This window comes from Bos taurus, chromosome 22, assembly GCF_002263795.3.
Source record: "Bos taurus isolate L1 Dominette 01449 registration number 42190680 breed Hereford chromosome 22, ARS-UCD2.0, whole genome shotgun sequence".
In the NCBI taxonomy this organism is placed as follows: Eukaryota; Metazoa; Chordata; class Mammalia; order Artiodactyla; family Bovidae; genus Bos; species Bos taurus.
This window is the reverse complement of record NC_037349.1, coordinates 35,565,500-35,585,130: the sequence shown is the minus strand read 5'-3', so window position 1 is coordinate 35,585,130 and position 19,631 is coordinate 35,565,500. Positions and strand designations below refer to the sequence as shown.

The window sequence follows — 19,631 nt, the reverse complement described above, 5'->3', positions numbered from 1 at the left end:
TATCAATGGCTGGTAAGAGTATGAGTAAATTCTAGTTTATCTAACTTTTCTGAATTTTCCAAAGTTTTTGGAATAAATGGCTATAATTTCAAACTGGGCAGGGGACTACAATAAAACTTAAATGAAAAGAAATTAGTGTTATGATACTGGCCCAAGTATACAAATTTCAATGCTAGAATCATGAACCACCTGTATGTGAAGATGACTGGGGTAAGAAGTAGAGGGGAGTATTCTCTCCTTTTCATTTTATTTATTTTTTAAAAAATATTGAAATGAATTAGGTATCAGAGTTCCCTGTAAATTCTGAGAAGTTGTTTTGGCCTAAATGCACCTTTACCTGCTTCCAGACTAATTAAGAATAGATAGTCTGATGAAACTTTGAAAAAAAACTAGCATATAATTAAGAATTCTTTTCTTAGTGAACCTTTCCTATCACTGCATACACTGGTCCATAGCATTCAACACTTGGAAAATTTTGTGCCCAACTCAGAAGACCAGGCCAACATGACATATACCAGCACGTATTTTTTTTTTAACTTTCTAATTACCACAAAGACATCATTGTATTGAGAAATCAACAGTTTCGCCATTCGGATGCTCTAGTAATCTAAGATTCTCCAAAACCGTCTGCAGTAGGTTTTGAAGGCAGAAACATGACCCATTTCCTATTTCAAATGTGAGTATTTTCCAATGCCTTTAAACATTTTATCAAACATAATGCAAACGATAACATTAGTGAGAGGAATGAGAAAGTCTTTAAAAACGAATAAGAGGAAATTAATCCATCCTACTAGCACTGTTCTTAGCAACATCCTCCAGGTTCTTCTCACATTACTTGAGTTATTCGAATCTAATATGAATTTGTACCACCAGCGCCTGTATCCTACTCCAGGAAAGAGATCTCAGGAGATACAGCATCTCCCGTGGGAGTTCAATTTCCATAATCCAGAGTAATCAGATGATTATAAGGCTCCTAAAATAAGGATTTCCTTCTTTTCTTCAAGTTTTTCAGACTTGCCTTTTCTTCATGACTTTGACACTTCTGAAGAATACTGATTTGGTATTTTATAGAACAACCTTCCATTTCTCTTTGATGTATTTCTCATTAGACTAGGGTTATAAACTTGTGGGAAAAATACGAACAGGTGAGGTACGCTTCTAATCATACCATATTAGGGGCACATGATGTTAGCATGGCTTATCAATGGTGATGTTGACCATATTCACTTAGTAAAGTTGTGTCTACCAGGTTTCTCCATGGTAAAGTCACTATTTTCCATTCCCTACCTTATATTCTTTGAAAGCAAGTTACTGAGTTCACACCACACTTCATAGGCGGTAAGTTTAGCTCCCCCTTCTAAGAGTGAAGGGCTCATTGTGGGCTCATGGATAATCATTTTATTCTTTGGCCTACAATTCAATGTTATCATTTGTTTTGCTGCTATTTATACTTTTAACCTGCACAATTTTTTGAGAAATTGAGATCTGGGATCTTCTCATCAGCTATGTTACAAAGAAATATTTCGTTTATCTTACAGTTACATTTTCACAGCTTCAGTGGTTGTTCCATAGTACCAGGAATCTGAGATTTGGTCTACAAATGTATGCCATCTTGAGAACTACCACACTGCATAGCCCCAGAGGGATACTGGTCACTCACACGCACACACACATACACAGAGAGAGAGAGAATTCCTGTTATCTTCACCACTAATCACTGGGTAACTCTTTCCTTTCCTTTCTATATTCCACTAGTTTCCCTGATACAGCAGCAAAACAGGAATACCCATGACCCGAAGCATAAGAGATCTGCAGAACTTGAGAAAGTTAATGATGAACTGGAATGTCAGACAGCAAGTGGGGGTGCAAGGGAAGAAGAAAGCAACTATTTCCATTTATTGATCATTTCATCTCATGCCAAGCACAGTACCAACATATTACTTAAAAAGAAAAAGTCTCTCAATGCTCAAAAATCCCTTCTGGAGACTAACATCCAGATCGTACTCAGTAAAATAAGACAATACCAAAGTCACACACAGCAAAGTTGGTTAACTATGAAGTCAAATCACCCTTGTCCAAAACTCTTTATCTTGAGCACTATAACCTTCTACCTCCAAGCAAGCCAGGATCTAAATTTTACTATGTTTTTGACCCAGGATGCCTGAGTGAAGGGGGCAAACCACAGCATTTTCGGGTGCATCTTTTCTTCAAGCCCTATGCACCTACATTCCCTCCACCACACACTAAATTTCTAGTTCCCCAGCTATGCACATTAGCATGGAGGAAGTTGTATAACATTACTGAGATAATTATCACAGAGAAAGATAAGCTTTCTCTGATATCACTTCAGTACTGAGAAATACAGCTCTCATATTTATGTAGTATGTAAGTTATATCCCATCAAGTCCTTTCAACTGCCTGCAGTACAATAAAAAGTTATGTGTAAAAATAAATAGCATCTTTATATCAATCATGACGATGCTGAGACTTAATATCCATCCAAAAAATTCCCTGAGCACCTCCTTTCAGAGGAATCCGTAACCACTCATTCATATAAAGTGCATGTTCAACTGGAGTCAGTTTCATAATATATTAATTAACACTGCTTCACTCTGCAATGACAAGACCCCATCTGCTTTCCTGGCAGTGTAGAGGAGATGGATTTTAAGTCAGTTTAAGGAAGATCTGAGTCTCGGATGTTTCTATCTGTACTTGAAACCGAAAGTTCTCCTCTAGGTCTACTTTTCACTGTCTTAACTCAGCACATCTTAACATATCTCAAGGCCAGAGGAGGACTATTTCTTTATCAAGTTCCATCACAAGGTGAGTGAACATCAAACATCAGCATCACAGGCTAACTCTGGGGCTGAACTTTGATAGGAGAAAGAAGGGTCATCCCACAGCAATAAGATTTTCCACCACCAAAACTTCTCTCCACTTCTCTACAGTTAAATCTAGCTTCTGCATTGTTGCTATTCTCTGAGGTAGTCTAATCTTAGATATATGGCCAGATTTCTCTGAATGACTCTTTAATATGGGGCCTAGAGGAAAGGGAGAAAGAACTACAATGTTACCCTATGGTTAATGATTAATACTCTGATCACCAAATCCTGAAGGCAGAAATCTAAGCAAACTAACATGGTTTCAAATTTTAAAGTCATGTTAGGCTATGTAGGCAGGATAGTATTCCGTTGGATGTCCACATCCTAATGCCCAGATATTATGTTATGTTACATTAAAGGACTTGGCAGGGAGGATAAAGAAAAGGTATGGTCCTCTAGGGGCTTTCCTGGTTGATCAGCAGTGAAGAATCTGCCTGAAATGTAGGAGATTCAAAAGATATGGGTTCAATCTCTGGGTCAGGAAGATCCCCTGGAGTAGCAAATGGCAACCCACCCTGGCATTCTTGCCTGGGAAATCCCATGGACAGAGGAGTCTGGCAGACTACAGTCCATGGGGCTGCAAAAAGTCAGACACAACTGTGCAACTGAGCACATGCACACACACACACGGTCCTTTAGATGTGAAGGCTATCCTGGATTATCCAGTAGGTGCAATATAAATCATATGAGTCCTTAAGAACTGAGAACAAGTCCTGGTCAGAGAGATAGGATAGGAGGAGGAGGACAGATTTCAAAAGCAAAAGGAACACAACCACTGTTGCTGGCTTAAAGATGGAAGATTATATAGTAACCAGCTAGTGAAAATGGAGGGTCCTTAGAAGCTAAGAATGGCTCTCAGCCAGCAAGAAAATGGGGATCTCATTACTACAATGACAACGAAATGAATTTTGCCAACAACCCAAACAATCAAGGAAACAGATCTCTCCCAAGAGCCTCCAGAAAAGAATGCAGCCCTGCCAACACCTTGATACTAGCCTAGTAAATTCTGTGTCAGAAATATAAAATAAATTTGTGTTGTCATAAGATACTAGGTTCATGACAATTTGTTAAAGCAGCAAGAGAAAACTAATACATGAGCTCAGGCAAAACGAAGCCTTGTGAGACAGAATATCTTCTAGGATTTCAGTCTTTAAAATCACAAGGAACAAATTACATAGTACATTGTTTACAAATGTTCTTCAGTAAGTGAGAGCGGCTGTAGAACCACATTTGCAATACCAAAGACAGCTGTTGGTGTTCAGCAAAGTCTCTGAAAGATTATTACCAAAAATATTAAATCAACCCAGATTATCCTCAAAAGCAAAGATAATTAACTTTGACCAGAAATTCCAAGTTTTTTTCAAGTATAAGGAGCTATTATAGAAGCAATAAATGGCATGGGCTCCTACACGAATAGTTATGCTTTTAGTAAAGTATATATTGACATAATCCCCCAAATCTAGTTTGGATTCATTAATGCTTGTAAATGACTTTGCATCTTATTAACCACAACAGAATCTACACACAGGTGAAAAACTGCATCCCATACACAAAGGAGAAAATTATTTATACAAAGCTTGGTACACAGAGAGGGGCAAAGATTCTTCTGGGTCCTGGCCACCAGCACTGCTCAGACCCATAAAATGAAAACCAGCATCATGGGCTAAATACCACCATTAGTCTTGGCACATATGTGTCAGAGGGTACCTCTGTTAGAGGCATCGCAGGATTTCCAAATTCTATCTTATGGATAAGTCTTAAGATATTTTTACTATCTAAGAATTTTTAATTCTCTTAACATTTTAAGGAATTTTTTAATAATCACAAATCCACCTGAAGTTATTTTATACACTGGTAAAACCACACCTGGGAAAGATACTATAAACAGAATGACTATCCTCTCCCCTAACAAAAATCACTTCCCCAAAAATACATGTGGCAGCATGTTGGCACTTTCCGTTTTTCACCAACCCATAACTTGGTTCAACTAAGTTCTTAAGACAAACAGAAAATGTTTTAAAACAGAAAAATGATTCAATTATATTTCTAAATATTAAATCACACAAAACCAATACTTGGAGAATATGCTGCTATACTCATTTTCCAGCAGTAGACATTATGTCCACAAGACTCCCAAAGGCAGACTTTATATCAATATGAGATCCAGCAACCAACCTCAAATAATACAAGGCTGACTTGACAAACACAATCAAGTTCCAATATAATTTATCAGTTCAGTTCAGTTCAGTTCAGTCGCTCAGTCGTGCCCGACTCTTTGCAACCCCATGAATCACAGCACACCAGGCCTCCCTGTCCATCACCAACTCCCAGAGTTCACTCGACGTGACAGTATGTTGTTGCACAATCCATTAAAAATAATTAGATATGCCCATGTAATCAAATACCAGAACACTTGCCCAAAGTTTATCAAGGTTAGAATATAATCTTACTTCAATACTATGGGTAAGTAACATATAAATAGATGAAAATAATTCCATGGTTTATCACAAATCCCAAATGTGACATCTGGTGATAACCAATGAAGAGATTTATAATATTAAATTGAACCAAACAAGTGCGTAAAACCACAGAGAAGGCAGCATTTGATGGTTTTAGGATGGTTATATGAAATTTTTAAAGTGACAACAAGGCTGGCATTTAGACTCTGCCAATAATCTGATGTACATCTTTAGACAAATAATCGGGCCTCAAGATTTTCCCCCTCGTGTAAAATGATGAGGTTGGTTATCATTTGATTCTGCACTCTAAATTCACAAGTGCAAAGTGGAATAGCAGTGTTCCTATTGTCGTCAGGTTCTGAGGATGTTCCGTCTAAGACTGAGCTAGGAGTCAGTCAGCCCATTGCTCTGAACCCTGATTTGATGAGCAACCTCAAGCAAGTGTGGATTTCCCAGCAAGCCTCAGCTTCTCCTTTGCTAAAAGCTTCCTTTTCTAACTGTGAAGAGAATAGGGCTACCTGGGGAGAAATTCCTATACAATCAAAGTAGCATCCCTGTTTATAAAAACTAAACAATGCTCAGATTAAATTCCAAGCTAGTGAGTTCCACTTCCTTTATAATTTTAAGAATGGAGTGTGTGGAGTGGAAAAATAAAAAAGGGAGAGCATCTCATTGGGACCAAACTGTTGGACTTGGCCATTCTTCTTCCAAAGCACACAAAATAGAATGCTTAATCCATAAAATAGACTTGAAGACTGGCCTCTAACTCCTGACAGTTGGCATGCAACCACAATAAAGAATGCCAAGTTTCTGAACCAAAAAAAAAAAAAAAAAAATCAGGCTAAATGACTCCTAGTCTTAAGATTTGGGCAGGAAAGCAAAATGAAACAAAACAGAATTCCACAAATATTTTTTGCAAGAGAGAATTTTAAAAGCACCTACTAAAGACAACCTACTTGCAAGAATGGGACTTTTAGATTAAATGCCCCACTTGAACGGCAAGGACTTTAAAGAAAGGAAGAGAGGGAGGGAAGAAAGGTGGCAGGTAATCAGTCTTCACTGCATATATGAAATTGAAAAAGGCAAATCTGAATCCTGCCACCACAATGTGAGACACAAGGTTACAGTGAGGAGAACATCCTCAGAATTCTAATTTATGTCATTTATCCCCTCCTGGACTTAGTGAATGGTGACTAATAATTGTGGGGACCTTGCTTTCAGTAATAGTGCCCATACTCTCTTGAGAGACTTCATACCGTTATTTATCAAGAAGTCTCTACCACTTTCTTGTCATCACTCCCGAATGCCTTTTGGTCTCTGTTGTTCTCAACCATCTCTCTTTTCGAGAGCACCTCTCTCGTCTGTCCAGAGGAATGTTTAATCGTGTACAGAAAAGGAACAACCACACAGCCATCAGCATAAATCACGCTGCAGATCCACTATCTGCCACATTTAATTGGCAGAACTGATGTCTCTCACATCAGTGCCTGCAAATGCAGCTGGTTCTGTAGGGTCCTCATGCCTTATAATTTGGTTAAGCCTTCAAAAAATTATGCCAAGGGAGAAGCAAACAGATATTTTTTTTTTTTTTTTTTAACAATGGGGAAAGACTTTCAGTGTGTTTTCAGTACATGTAATAAAACTAAACCTATTGAAAATAAAATTCCTAGGGATTGGGAAATCACAAAACTAAAAAGTTTATGGCAATTCTTCATAGCCAGACTGCTAGCAAATCTCTGAATGTGTGTTCTTCCATACCTCTCTGCTCTGCAAGTAAACTCCGCCTGATTCCTCTACCTTTGTCGGCTGAAGAGTCACTCAGCCTTGGAGAATGCTGAGGGAAGGTGCATGTTCCTTTGTCTCCGGTACAAAAGAGCCCAGCCCACAGCGTCAGTTCCAGCAATTACTATATGCCTTGTAGCTGGTCCTTTTTTTCTGACCATCTCTCTCCCAAGACCTAATTTTTTTGTTCATTTCTGTACCTCAACAGCCTAGCCCCACCCCAGACATACAAGTGGTACTTGACATTCACTACCATGACTGTCAATCAAGAAAAGGATGTGCCTCAAATATAACCATCTAGGTCTCCATCCACTTTGACGGAAATGACACACCATCAAGGATACTGTTGAGTTTGCAAGTCTGATTATTTTTATGTGGTTGGGGACAGAGGGAGGGAGATAACTTGACCTCTACTTACTACTTCACTACTTTCACCCAGTATATGACAGTGTCAAGGGAACAAATTAAAAATGCATTATTTTTTTTTCTTATTAAAGTACATACAGCAACTCTACAGTGGTGCTTTTGCCATTCCCCTTCTTGTGGTTGAGGTAACTAAGTCTTGAAAGAGTAAAATGACTTTCCAAGTATCTCCCAGAAAAACCAGTGACAAACCAAGGACTGGGTCCCTAGATCTATCAAACTCCCAAACCTATGCACTATGATCTCTTCAATTTACCCAACAGCACATGTCCAACTCCAAAATAGAAGGAACAAAAACTTGACAATGATTTTTCACTTAATATGCATGTGTATGTTCAACTATCTATTTGATAGGGTAACCGCTGTTTGGTAATCATTTACCTATTTTCAAGTCTTGGCAATGCTCTATAAAATAGAGAATATTAATTTTTAAATTCCATTTTTACTTCATTATTACAATCAGCTTCAGGGAACCACCAGCCTTGTTCCACAAGTTAACTCTGCAGGCTTCTGAATGCTTATAAGCATTTCTCCTATTTCAACCCAAGCTCCCCTAAGAGTTTCCTTAGCTGGGAAAACAAATATATGAACCAAAGGTTAGCTAAACAGAGAGAGGCTAGTTCTCTTTGTCTCATTTGCATGCAGTAAAGAGTTTATTTATTAACTTTCACAAGACCCCTAGTGGCTTTCTGTGACAGAGAGAGTATCTTTGGATAACTAGTATATGTGGCTACCTAGGTGATTGAAATCTACAATCCATTCAACAAATTCTTACTCAGCACTTACTGCCCCAGAGGCTGGGACTGGTGATACAGCAAGTGTAATCCCTACTTTTCTGAAACTTACACATATATTTATTTGGCTGCATCATGCAGCATACATGATCTTAGTTCTCCAACTAGGGAACAAACCCACACCCTTGCAGTGGAAGCATGGAGTTTTAACCACTGGATTGCCAGGGAAGTCTCCTGAAGCTAATATTCTTGTGTATAATACTGGCTCATAAATAAGTAAACAGCAGAAAAGGTAATTTCAGATATTAATAAGTGCATGCATGCATGTTCAGTCGTGTCCAATTCTTTGCAACCCTATGAACTGTGGTCCATCAGGCTCCTCTGTCCATGGGATTTTTCAGGCAAATTCTTTACCACTAAGCCACCTGGTACTAAGAAAATGCAGACTAATACAAAAGTTGATGGAGGGTGGTGAAGTCAAGAAGATAGTAGCCAGACGATGTTGTGCAAAATTTCTTTGTGTGCTTAGTCACTCAGTCAGGTAAGACTCTTTGCAACTGCAAGGACTGTAGCCTGTCAGGCTCCACTCTCCATGGGGATTCTCCAGGGGAGAATACTAGAGTGGGCTGCCATGTACTCCTCCAGGGGATCTTCTCAATCCAGGGATGGAACCCAGGTCTCCTCATTGCAGGCAGATTCTTTACTGACTGACCCACCAGGGAAACCCAAATTTTCTTTAGATAAGGTAACTACCAAAGTTTCTGAGATGGTGATGAATTTAGAGTTTAGATGAATAAGTCGGCAGAAAACCTGAGGAAAGACATCTAGACAGAGACCTCAAGTGGTGTGGATGGGTTTAATATGTTAGAGAAACAAAACAGAAAGCCCAAATAGCTGGAGCTCTCATTCCCTTACTGATTTCTACTTTTGATTCCATCGTGGTCAAAGGACAATCTCAATTCATTCAAACTTGGTGAGGCTTGTTTTATGGCTTAAGATACAGCCCATCTTGGTATATGGTCTGTGGGTACTTGAATGCATGTTCTACTTTTGATGGGTGGAGTGATCTATAAATGCCAGCCTGATGGTTGATGGTGCTGCTGTATTCTTCAATATCTTTGCTCATCTTCTCACTTGTTCTCACGATTGCTCAAACAGAGGTGTTGAAGTCTCCTACCATAACTATGGATTTGTCTATTTTTCCTTTCATCTATAAGTTTTTGCTTCACATAGTTGGCTGCTTTGTTGTTTGGTGCACAGACATGTAGAATTCCTATATCAACTTGGTGAACGATCCTTTTATTATAAACTGTCTCTCTCTATCTGTAGTTATTTTATTTGCTATGAAGCCTACCTTATCTGATATTAATATAGCCACCTTTGCTTTCTTTTGATTACTGTTTCCATGATACACTTTTCCATCCTTTTACATTGAGCCTGCCTATTTCATATTAATTGAAGTGAGTTCCTGGAGCTTACACAAACTCATGTCCAATGAGTCGGTGATGCCATCCAACCATCTCATCCTCTGTCGTCCCCTTCTCCTCCTGCCTTCAATCTTTCCCAGCATCAGGGTCTTTTCTAATGAGTCAGCTCTTTGCATCAGGTGGCTAAAGTATTGGAGTTTCAGCTTCAACATCAGCCCTTCCAATGAATATTCACAACTGATTTCCTTTAGGATGGACTGGTTGGAGTCCTTGAGGGACTCTCAAGAGTCTTCTCCAACACCACAGTTCAAAAGCATCAATTCTTTGGCGCTCAGCTTTCTTCACAGTCCAACTCTCACATCCATACATGATCACAGGAAAAACCATAGCCTTGACTAGATGGACCTTTGTTGGCAAAGTAATGTCTCTGCTTTTCAATATGCTATCTAGGTTGGTCATAACTTTTCTAAAATTCACTAGTTCAGGTATGTTTGACAGGAAGAGAAAAGTGTTAGATGGGCCTCTTAATAGCAATGACAAATGTACCAGGAAGCTAGTTTATATCAAACAAATACAAAAAAGATTCACTTTCAATCCAAACCTAATGCATTTTCTAATTCCGTGAATCTCCATTTCCTGTCTCTAGTTCTTGCCACTTTAACAAATCGGGCTCATAAGTATGATAAAGACCATTCATGATAAGCCAATATTTAAAAATAGATGACTGTGTATAACAAATTAATAACTCTGTGTAGTATATTTACTTTCACTGCCAAATAATATTTGCATTAATATTACATTTTTATAGTAAAACCTAAGAAATCTACACTATTTAAATGTAAATGAGAATCATCTTTTACACTAGGTATTTATAGACCATTATTTGGCAGATTTAATGATTTATATTTACAATTTCAGCACCCACTGCACCATACATAGGCTCTCCCACCTTGGCCTGAAACCAAAATGCAGCCCTTCTGTTCAACCATGCTTTTTCTTCCCTTGTAGACTGTATTAGGCTTCTTGCTTATTTCTGCTTTAATAACGAAATTGGTATCATGAAGAAGAGAAGAAAGGCAAACTGAAGTCCACATCATTGCATACAACCAGGCTGCTCACCCTGAGGGCCCAGTATCAGGACACTCTAGTTGGGTGGCTTCTGCCACATCACCCACGCAGTGTCGGGTACATATTCCTTTGGTTTACCAGCTCAGTGTTGCCTAGAGCAGGCTGTGGGATCCAGGATTGAAGTGAGGGAATCCAGCCCCGTGTAAGAGGTAAAAGGAGCAATACACAACATCACAAAGCCAAAGAAGGATAACTTTTTCATTGGAAAATCTGAAAACTCTGCATTAGAGATTACAATCAGGACAGTAAACAACCTTAGGTACTGATAGTTACCTTGATTAGCCCTAAGTAACCAAGAGACTAATCTAATTCTGCAGGCATAGCGCAGTGCTCTTGCAGTTTTTCTAGTTCCTTAAAGGATCTCTAAAATGCAACAGAGGTTGAGGATGTCAACAAAGAAAAAATTAAGATCACTAATATACTAACTATACTTTGATAAAAAAAAAATGATGAACAAAATGAAATCTTTAAAAACACACACACAGGAAAATGGAATCAGACCAGTTTCCTTGTGAAACAACCATGATATCTCAGCTCCAAGGCAGCACAGGTGGGATATGGGAACCACTTCCTACTAGGAATAATCCCAGGCAAATGTAGTTTCCAAGGCAGATGTGTGCCTCCCTGTTCCTGCCTCCTCCATCCCAGGACCTGTCTGGTGTTTCTGCAGCAGCTGGCTGAACAAGCCTCGGGTCAACACGAGCTGCAGTGCCTGCTGAGAGAAGACAGAGCACAACACTGAAGCGGAAAGAGGTGGGAAATGCAACAACCTCCCATAGGTGAGACAGGGCCCCTGGATTTCTTCCAGCCCCATTCTCCAACACGCACACACCTGTAAAGTCAGACCACCCTTGTCTCTATTCCTCCAGCTCACCACAAGGGAATACCACACTAGCAGGGTCTTCATCCTTTGCTTGTATGAAATCTGCAGCTCCTGCAACCAGCTGCTCACCCAAGCTCCAGCCAAGCTCCTGCTGCTTGGCAACAATGAGCATTTACCTGTGGCCTAAAAACCACAGGTGACTGTAAAGCACAAAATAACTCAAAACATGTTGTCATTTTCCTTCTCTTTTGCTATACTGTTTTCTCCTTTAGAGATATGAGTGGTTTTTGTCCGCATGCTAATCTATGATGGTCTTTGCTATGTTGCTCCTATCTGATATTGCTCTCTGGTTACTTAAAGGCATAACCCCAAATCTCACACTTCCTTATGCGCTGTGTGCGTGCTCAGTCACTCAGTTGTATCCGACTCTGCGACCCTCACACCGTTGACGTTTGGGGTTGGATAATTCTCTACTGCTGTGGCTTTGCTGTGCACTGTGGGATGTTTAGCAGCATTCTTCGCCTCTGTCAGGAGCATCTCCCACCACCACCAAGTTCATCAAAAATGTGTCCAGACATTATCCAGGAGTGAGTGAGGGAGGAGGTGAAGAGGGTTTTCACATATGGAAAACAAACGATCCATATTACAACTGGCTTGAAGGGAGCCAACTCAAAAAACGCCTGAGTGACATCGGGGGCTCATTTCAAAAACAGGATCATTATCTAGGGTGATAATATAGACATAAAGGAAGCCAATCCTGGTAATTAGTATTTAAACAACTCTGTATTTAAACATCAGCAGCAGAATGTTTTATTATTTCTACCTTTCTAGATCTTGCCCCATACCTTCCCCACCACCCACAGAAATGTCTTGCCTCAATCAAATTTTTATTACCATTTCCCTAACATCAAAACAGATGTCACAGCCCTGAGTTATGGAGCTGCTTCCCAGAGAGGAGGAAGCAATTGATTTTTCCCTCCTGGGTTTCTTAAGAGATAACAAATAAATAATATCAGCATTTGTAACATCACAATTTATACTCTTCTAAGAGAGGAAGTATAAAAGGTTATTTAATCAAGTAAACAAATTCACACCTGTTTTCGCCTCTTTTTCATTCTCTTTCCCTTGAATTTTATACATGTGTACTTTTAACCTAATATTTTTTTCCTGCTGAAAGAAATATTTGGACTACAGCAAAACGCTTCTCCATAATTCCACCCTTCCTTCCTTCTAGCAAGCTTCAGAGCTCACCGTGTTTTACAAAGAGTAAGCTTTGCTATCTTACTTCCAAGATCATTCATGATATCACCCAGTATGTTACTGACCTTATGACCTAGAGACAGACTACATGCAAAACCTATCCAATCCTTTTGCCCTCCTTATTGAATTAAAAGATAAAAAGTAAGTAGAAGGCTGTGATTAAAACAAACAAACAAACAAACAAACAAAAATCTTCCTTATGAAAAATTTGGGAATCAAAGCTACAAATCAGAAGTACTAACCTTAAGCCCTTCATTTGGCCAGTTCTGAACCCAAAGAAACTGACTTGGGCTGCGGGCATACACAGAGAACGAGGGCACAGGAGATCAGGCAGCTATAAATGCAGCAACTGCTAGCCTCATCCTAACAGGAACAGAAGGTAGTGTTCATGTAAAAGTGTTATTTTCAAGACGCTCACAGGAAGCTCCAAAGCTGACTAGGGGCTGACTGAACACTGGTGTCATTCTAGGATGCAACAAGCCCTGATACAATACAGTTTCAAGTGAACAACAGATGAAAAGGTAAACTTCACCCTAGACTGTGCAGCACTGTACACCTACAGCAACACTGAGTCGCTGGATGCAGCTTGGTCTCGTAAGTCACTTAACCACTCTGAGCAACATTTCCTCATCTGCAAAATGGGGATCACGCTCTGGATGTTCTGGGTTGTTAGATGACGCTCTGCCACCAATGGCACAGTAGAGCAGTGAAAGTGGGATGGGGTCTCTGGCTCCCTGAAAGTCCTTGTAATAATCCTAGGTAGCAACTGGGATCAAAGTACCAATATTCATGGTCACCAATGTCTTTTGAGCATTTATTCTGTTAAAAAAAAAATGTTTCATATTTGTAGCTCACAACAACCCCAAACTAGGTCCTCTTACCCCCAAAACAGATGGGATAACTGTAGACTGAGAGGTCAAGGGACTTCTATCCAAGGCAGCTAGGAAATGCTGGAGCAAGGATTCAAACCCAGGCAATCTGCCTTCAGGATCTGAGGTTACAGCCAGCAGACCACATCGCTTCCGTAAGGAAGCATTTAATATGTGAAAGGATGGATGGGTTAATTAATACAATCATCTGATCTTTTCATCCTCCAGGGCCTTTTTTTCCCCTTCCAAAGTAAAAGAGGGCAACATTGATTTGTTCTCCCTACAGATTACAGATAGAATTATCTTACTAAATACCAAGCATTATTTGTTTGTACTGATTTTAACACAATAATTTGCTGAACCAAATTTTTACTACCCTGAGAATAGGTACTTAAACATTGCTGCATAATGAAATGGCTATGCAAAAAAGCAACAGCTGATCACTACAGGCAACTACTTTTCCTTTGTAAATACAAAACTCCAATCAGCTAAGAGTATAGCATGACAGATCACAAGCCAGAGACACAGTCTTCTCCATAGGGATTTAAAGCGCAAGAATTTCAAAGTACTTAATAACATTAAATCTGAGGCAGATGGCTGAGTGCCTTAAGAGATCCCAAACTATTAAGGTTATCCCGGATGAAATTCCTTAGCTGAGTTGTCTTCTTTCTGCATCAGAAAATGGCTGGCACCACCTGGTGGCTTTCTTCCTCCTCTAAAACCTAAATTCCACCGAACCAGGAAACTAAGACCTGGAAGATATTCTGTCAGGGTTATCCACGGAAGAAAGAAGGCAATCTTTATATTTCATTCACATAATTCTAACTAAAGTGTTGAACGAATTTAGTTTTTATCTACATGGAAACACTCACCTCCAGAGCATTCTCTTAAATACAGAACTTCTATCAAAATACATGAGTTGAAAAGACTCACGCCCGGCTCAGCTGGAGCACTTCTGAAACCATATAGCATGGGGAACCACCCACAACATTCATTCATGCTGAGGATGGGGAGACAGTTTCCTCTAAGGTAAATGTGCTTCTGATAATGTGACTCCACTGGGTACTGTCCATGTCATCATTTTACAGGTAAGAAAAATGAGGCTCAGCCTGAATTAAAAACTTTTCCCAGAACTAGGGATTTAAATACTGTTTTACCTGTCTTTAATGGTCCTCACTGCTATACTATGATTTGCTTTGTCATGATGACCACAATGATGATTCATCCAAATATATGTGCATGAAAATGGAGAAGTTCCAGTTCTGTTTTAAGAGTTCTATCTTTAAATCCTATTAACTAACTGCAGTCAAGTTGAAATTGTCCTTGGCTGGAAATCTACTAAGTATAGGTGTAATTATACTGGACACACAAGTGCTCAAACATTAGCTAAATAATTAAAAGTTCAGTACACCTTTGATAGCTCTAAAGTCCTAAATACCTTTGCCCAGTAGAAGCACAAAAGAGATAACCAGAGGGTAAGAATTACCTAAAGGATAGGAAGGATGTTTGGTAAACTTAAACTAAGCATCAATAAGGAGACACAAGTCTGAAGAAATCCACTCTGTCCAACTCTGTCTCTCTAAGTAACTGAAAGTATGGTGACCATGAGAACTGTGTGTTATCCTGAATGGTCTCGAGCATTAGAAAACCAAATGGGAAATATACGGGAGAATTAAAGAGGTGGATGAAGCAAAGTCAAGTGACCTAGAATGTTTCACATCCCATGCTAGGCTTGAACAACCTTAATAAGATGCTCACATTGAAGTCCGATGAACTGAGAATCTACTTCAGCACTTAAATACATTTACCCCTGGTCCCACAGACCTACTAGTGCTCAGCTTACAGTAACACTTACAAAGAGCTGACAGGCAAATTTTAATTAAAATACATTGAAAATAACTTGAGGCATACTTTGTACAAAGAAAATTACTTTTTTGGTAGAGTTACTCAACTTACGTTGTATTTGTGTGTGTGTTCCTTCTCTTCTGAGAGTTTTCAATAAAGGGAAAAAACGATAATTTATACAGAGACAGGGACTTCCCTGGTGGTCCAGTGGTTAAGACTCTGAACTTCCACTGCAGGAGGTGTGGGTTCAATTCCTGGGGAAGAACTAAGATCCCACATACCATATGGTGTTGGCAAATGAAAACATTAAGTGTTAGTCGCTTAGTCATGTCTGACTGTGTGACCCCATGGACTGTAGCTCGCCAGGCTCTTCTATCCATGGAACTCTCAAGGCAAGAACACTGAGTGGGTAGACATTCCCTTCCCCAGGGGATCTTCCGGACCCAGGGATCAAACCTACATCTCCTGCACTGCCGGCAGATTCTTTACTGTCTGAGCTAATAGGGAAGTTTCATGGCCAAATAAACAGAACCCTCCCCCCCAAAAAAAATCTGCACTGAGTCCTATCACCTGCAAGCAGGATGCTCTAGATCAAGTTACTTAAATTTTCTTAGTCTCTTGTCCCTCATCTTCAAATAGAGATTTCCACATGTGGTGGACATCAGAGCAGTTCACCATTTTTTGCCTTTTGCCAGTGAAGACATGAAAGGGTTAACTACCCGGTCTCCTCTTTTATAAGTGAGAGGTGGGTAGGAGAGCATATGTTTGGTTCTAGCCCATCAGATGTATGTAGAAATCAACTGTACTGTGTCCACTCCAAACTCTGAACCCCAGATTCAAAACCACCCAGGAAGGGTGAGTTCTCCATGGCTCTGAGTGACTACAGTGGGAAGGACCACTCCCCACTCATTGACTCAACTGATGCATAAGTACGCTGAGAAAAAAGCAAGTCTTTTTTCTTTCTTTTTTGTGTTTTTTTTGTTGTTGTTTTTTTTTTTTTGGTAGCACTGGTATTTGGGGAATTGGTTGCATCTGTTACTTTGGACAATACCAACTGATAGACCACTTTTATAAGTTAATTATAAAGAGTAAAGTTAAGATGTCCCTAAGTAGTCAATGAATAACTGATTTTTTGTTGTTGTGTTTGTTGTCATTTGATTGTTTGGTAAGAAATACACATTTTTGCCAAACTCGTACAAATGGTTAAATGGTGTTCCCAGGGTGTATTGCTGCTGCTGCTGCTGCTGCTGCTGCTGCTGCTGCATCACTTCAGTCGTGTCCGACTCTGTGCGACCCCATAGACGGCAGCCCACCAGGCTCCTCCGTCCCTGGGATTCTAGAGGCAAGAACACTGGAGTGGGTTGCCATTTCCTTCTCCAATGCGTGAAAGTGAAAGTGAAAGTGAAGTCGCTCAGTCATGCCCGATTCTTTGCGACCCCATGGACTGCAGCCTACCAGGCTCCTCCATCCATGGGATTTTCCAGGCAAGAGTACTGGAGTGGGGTGCCACTGCCTTCTCAGAGGGTATACTGGAGGTATATTTTTTTCTTCACACCTAACACAGAAGAGATTTAACAGAACTAAAATATAAACCAATAAACATTTTTTTTTTCCTTCTTTCCAGGTTCCACTAAAGATTTGATGTTGGTGTTTGGAAACCTACAGAAATTTAATCCCAAAGAAATAAACTCTTTCCTCCAGAGTCAGCTTCTAAGAGAGTTTAAGCAACTCAACCAAGAGCATCTTGCTGACATGGGCAGGGGTAAAACTCAGGACTGTCAGGGTCCAGCAACCCAAGCCTCGACACTAAATTACACAGCTGCTATTCTTCGCCCACTACTACAAACTGTATTTATCTCTTTATAAATTTAAGTTCATTTTCTTCCCTTCATTGAAAATTCTCAGCACAAGAAGGAAAATACACACAAATACAAACACACATAGACTGTAGAGCCTTTCTCTGCAGTACAGATAAATAAGATACTTGGCTAGCAAGGTACAAAACATGTATACATACCTAAAATCAATTTATCAATTATGCACTATCATAGTTTAAAGGCCGTATATTTTTCTCCAAAATAACTAACATTAGAAGTGAGACAAAATATCACCAGCCAAACTTATTTAGATACCCGGTTTCTCTGCTTAAAAAATAATGATCAAACCAGTCAATCCTAAAGGAAATCAACCCTGAATATTCATTGGAAGGGCTGATGCTGAAACTGAAGCCCCAATACTCTGGTCACCTGATGCAAACAGCTGACTCATTAGAAAAGACCCTGATGCTGGGAAAGATTGAAGGCAGGAGGAGAAGGGGACAACAGAGGATGAGATGGTTGGATGGCATCACTGACTCAATAGACATGAGTTTGAGCAAGCTCTGGGAGATGGTGAAGGGCAGAGAAGCCTGGTGTGCTGTGTCCACGGGATCACAAAGAACAGGACACAACTTAGCAATTGAACAACAACAAGAAGCAAGATAGAATATCAGCAGCTAAACTTCCTTCTCTATTTAAAAAAATAATAATAATGCTAATTTAAATGTAACTATTTGTAGAACATTCTAAGAGTATGTACCAGCATGTCTGTGATGTGCTACAAACTGAGATAAATGTAGTCCCCTCCCACTTCCGGTATGCAATCAAGGATGACCAACAAGTACCGTTTTGCCTGACACCTGCCCAGTTTAAGCACTGGAAGTCCCACAGACCCAGGAAACCACTCAGTCCCAGGCAAACCAGGAGGATGGTCCAGCGCTGTCTCTATGTTAAGAAAGTCACACATCCCAAGAGTCCCCTCAATCCAGGACAAACCAGGAAGCTGGGCCACGCAGTAAAGAAAAGACATCCTTGAAGCATCAAGTAAACAAGAAACATCTTCCTGGAATGTAAAGATAAAAGGAGGGACATTACATCATATGAAAACAAAGATATAAAATAGAATACTACATAAACTCTGGATGAACTTTCAGGAAAAAACAAAACTCAAGCAGTCAAAGTAGTTGAGTTTTTCATGCTCTGTTTTTACAGAGGTGCACAGGTGGAAAGAACTGATAAACAAGACTACAGAAGAAAAACTGCTGACGTAGAAACATCTAGGATGCAACGTTCACACCCTCCCTAACTTGCTACATGAACCTAGGCGAGGCCTTGAACCCCGCAAAGGCACAACCACACTTCCTTTATTTTCAAACAACCCCCACTAGAAGGCCGGGACTTTGCTTTGTTAATGATGTCCTGTGTGCCTGGCATCTAGAACTAGGCCTGGCACACAGGAAGGGCTCACTCTGCAGTGTTTCACTAAATGAGTAGCTAAATCTCCAGTCAGAGATAAAACTACCACCCTTGCGAAACTATCAAAGATGATCATATTTACAGAAGCATACTAGTAATAGCTGTATGAAAGTGATCTCATTTATTTTTGTAAATTTCTTTATCTTATTTTCTCCCACTTCAGTGATTTATAAATATTATGTTATTGCTTGATTTGGATTTTGTTGGGTAGTAGTGATGGGGTGTATATTTGTAAACTTAAGTTGGGGGAAATCTGTTAGGCGAAGTTATATATATATCTATACTGACATGGCCACATATGTTCGGGAATATTTTCTAAAATATATTATGCTGGCAGAAATCATGTGTTTATACTCAGTAATTTAAAAAAAAAAAAAAAACAAAGTTTAAGTGAAAAAGTATGAAAACATAAGCATCAAAAGAAAGAAGAAGCTGCAGAGTTTTGATCTACAAGAGAAAGAGGAAAAGGGGAAGAATTTGAGAGCAATGTGGATGAAGGCCAAACGCTGAGATCCTATAGAGAAGGTTTCTAAGGTTTTAAAAGAGAATAAATCGACCTGGGGGCTCAAGAGCACAAGGGCCCAAGCCAAGTAGTCGATTCTTCTACCAGCTGGGATTACGACTGGCCTATGTATCAAGTGTCCGTGGGTCAGCACTACCTACAACTGCCCTCTTTTTCACCCCAGCACAAGGAAGAGATCCCGAC

General features: G+C 39.7%; 1 protein-coding gene and 1 non-coding gene across 26 annotated transcripts in view; both read right to left on the bottom strand.

Moving 5' to 3' along the window:
• Nucleotides 1–19,631, bottom strand: part of MAGI1 (membrane associated guanylate kinase, WW and PDZ domain containing 1) — a 644,187-nt gene that overhangs the window by 437,933 nt on the left and 186,623 nt on the right. The gene's annotated exons all lie outside the window — the stretch shown is intronic.
• MIR584-4 (microRNA mir-584-4) lies at nucleotides 18,308–18,383 on the bottom strand. The gene has a single exon (NR_031335.1). It is a non-coding gene; the product is annotated as a microRNA mir-584-4 (primary transcript).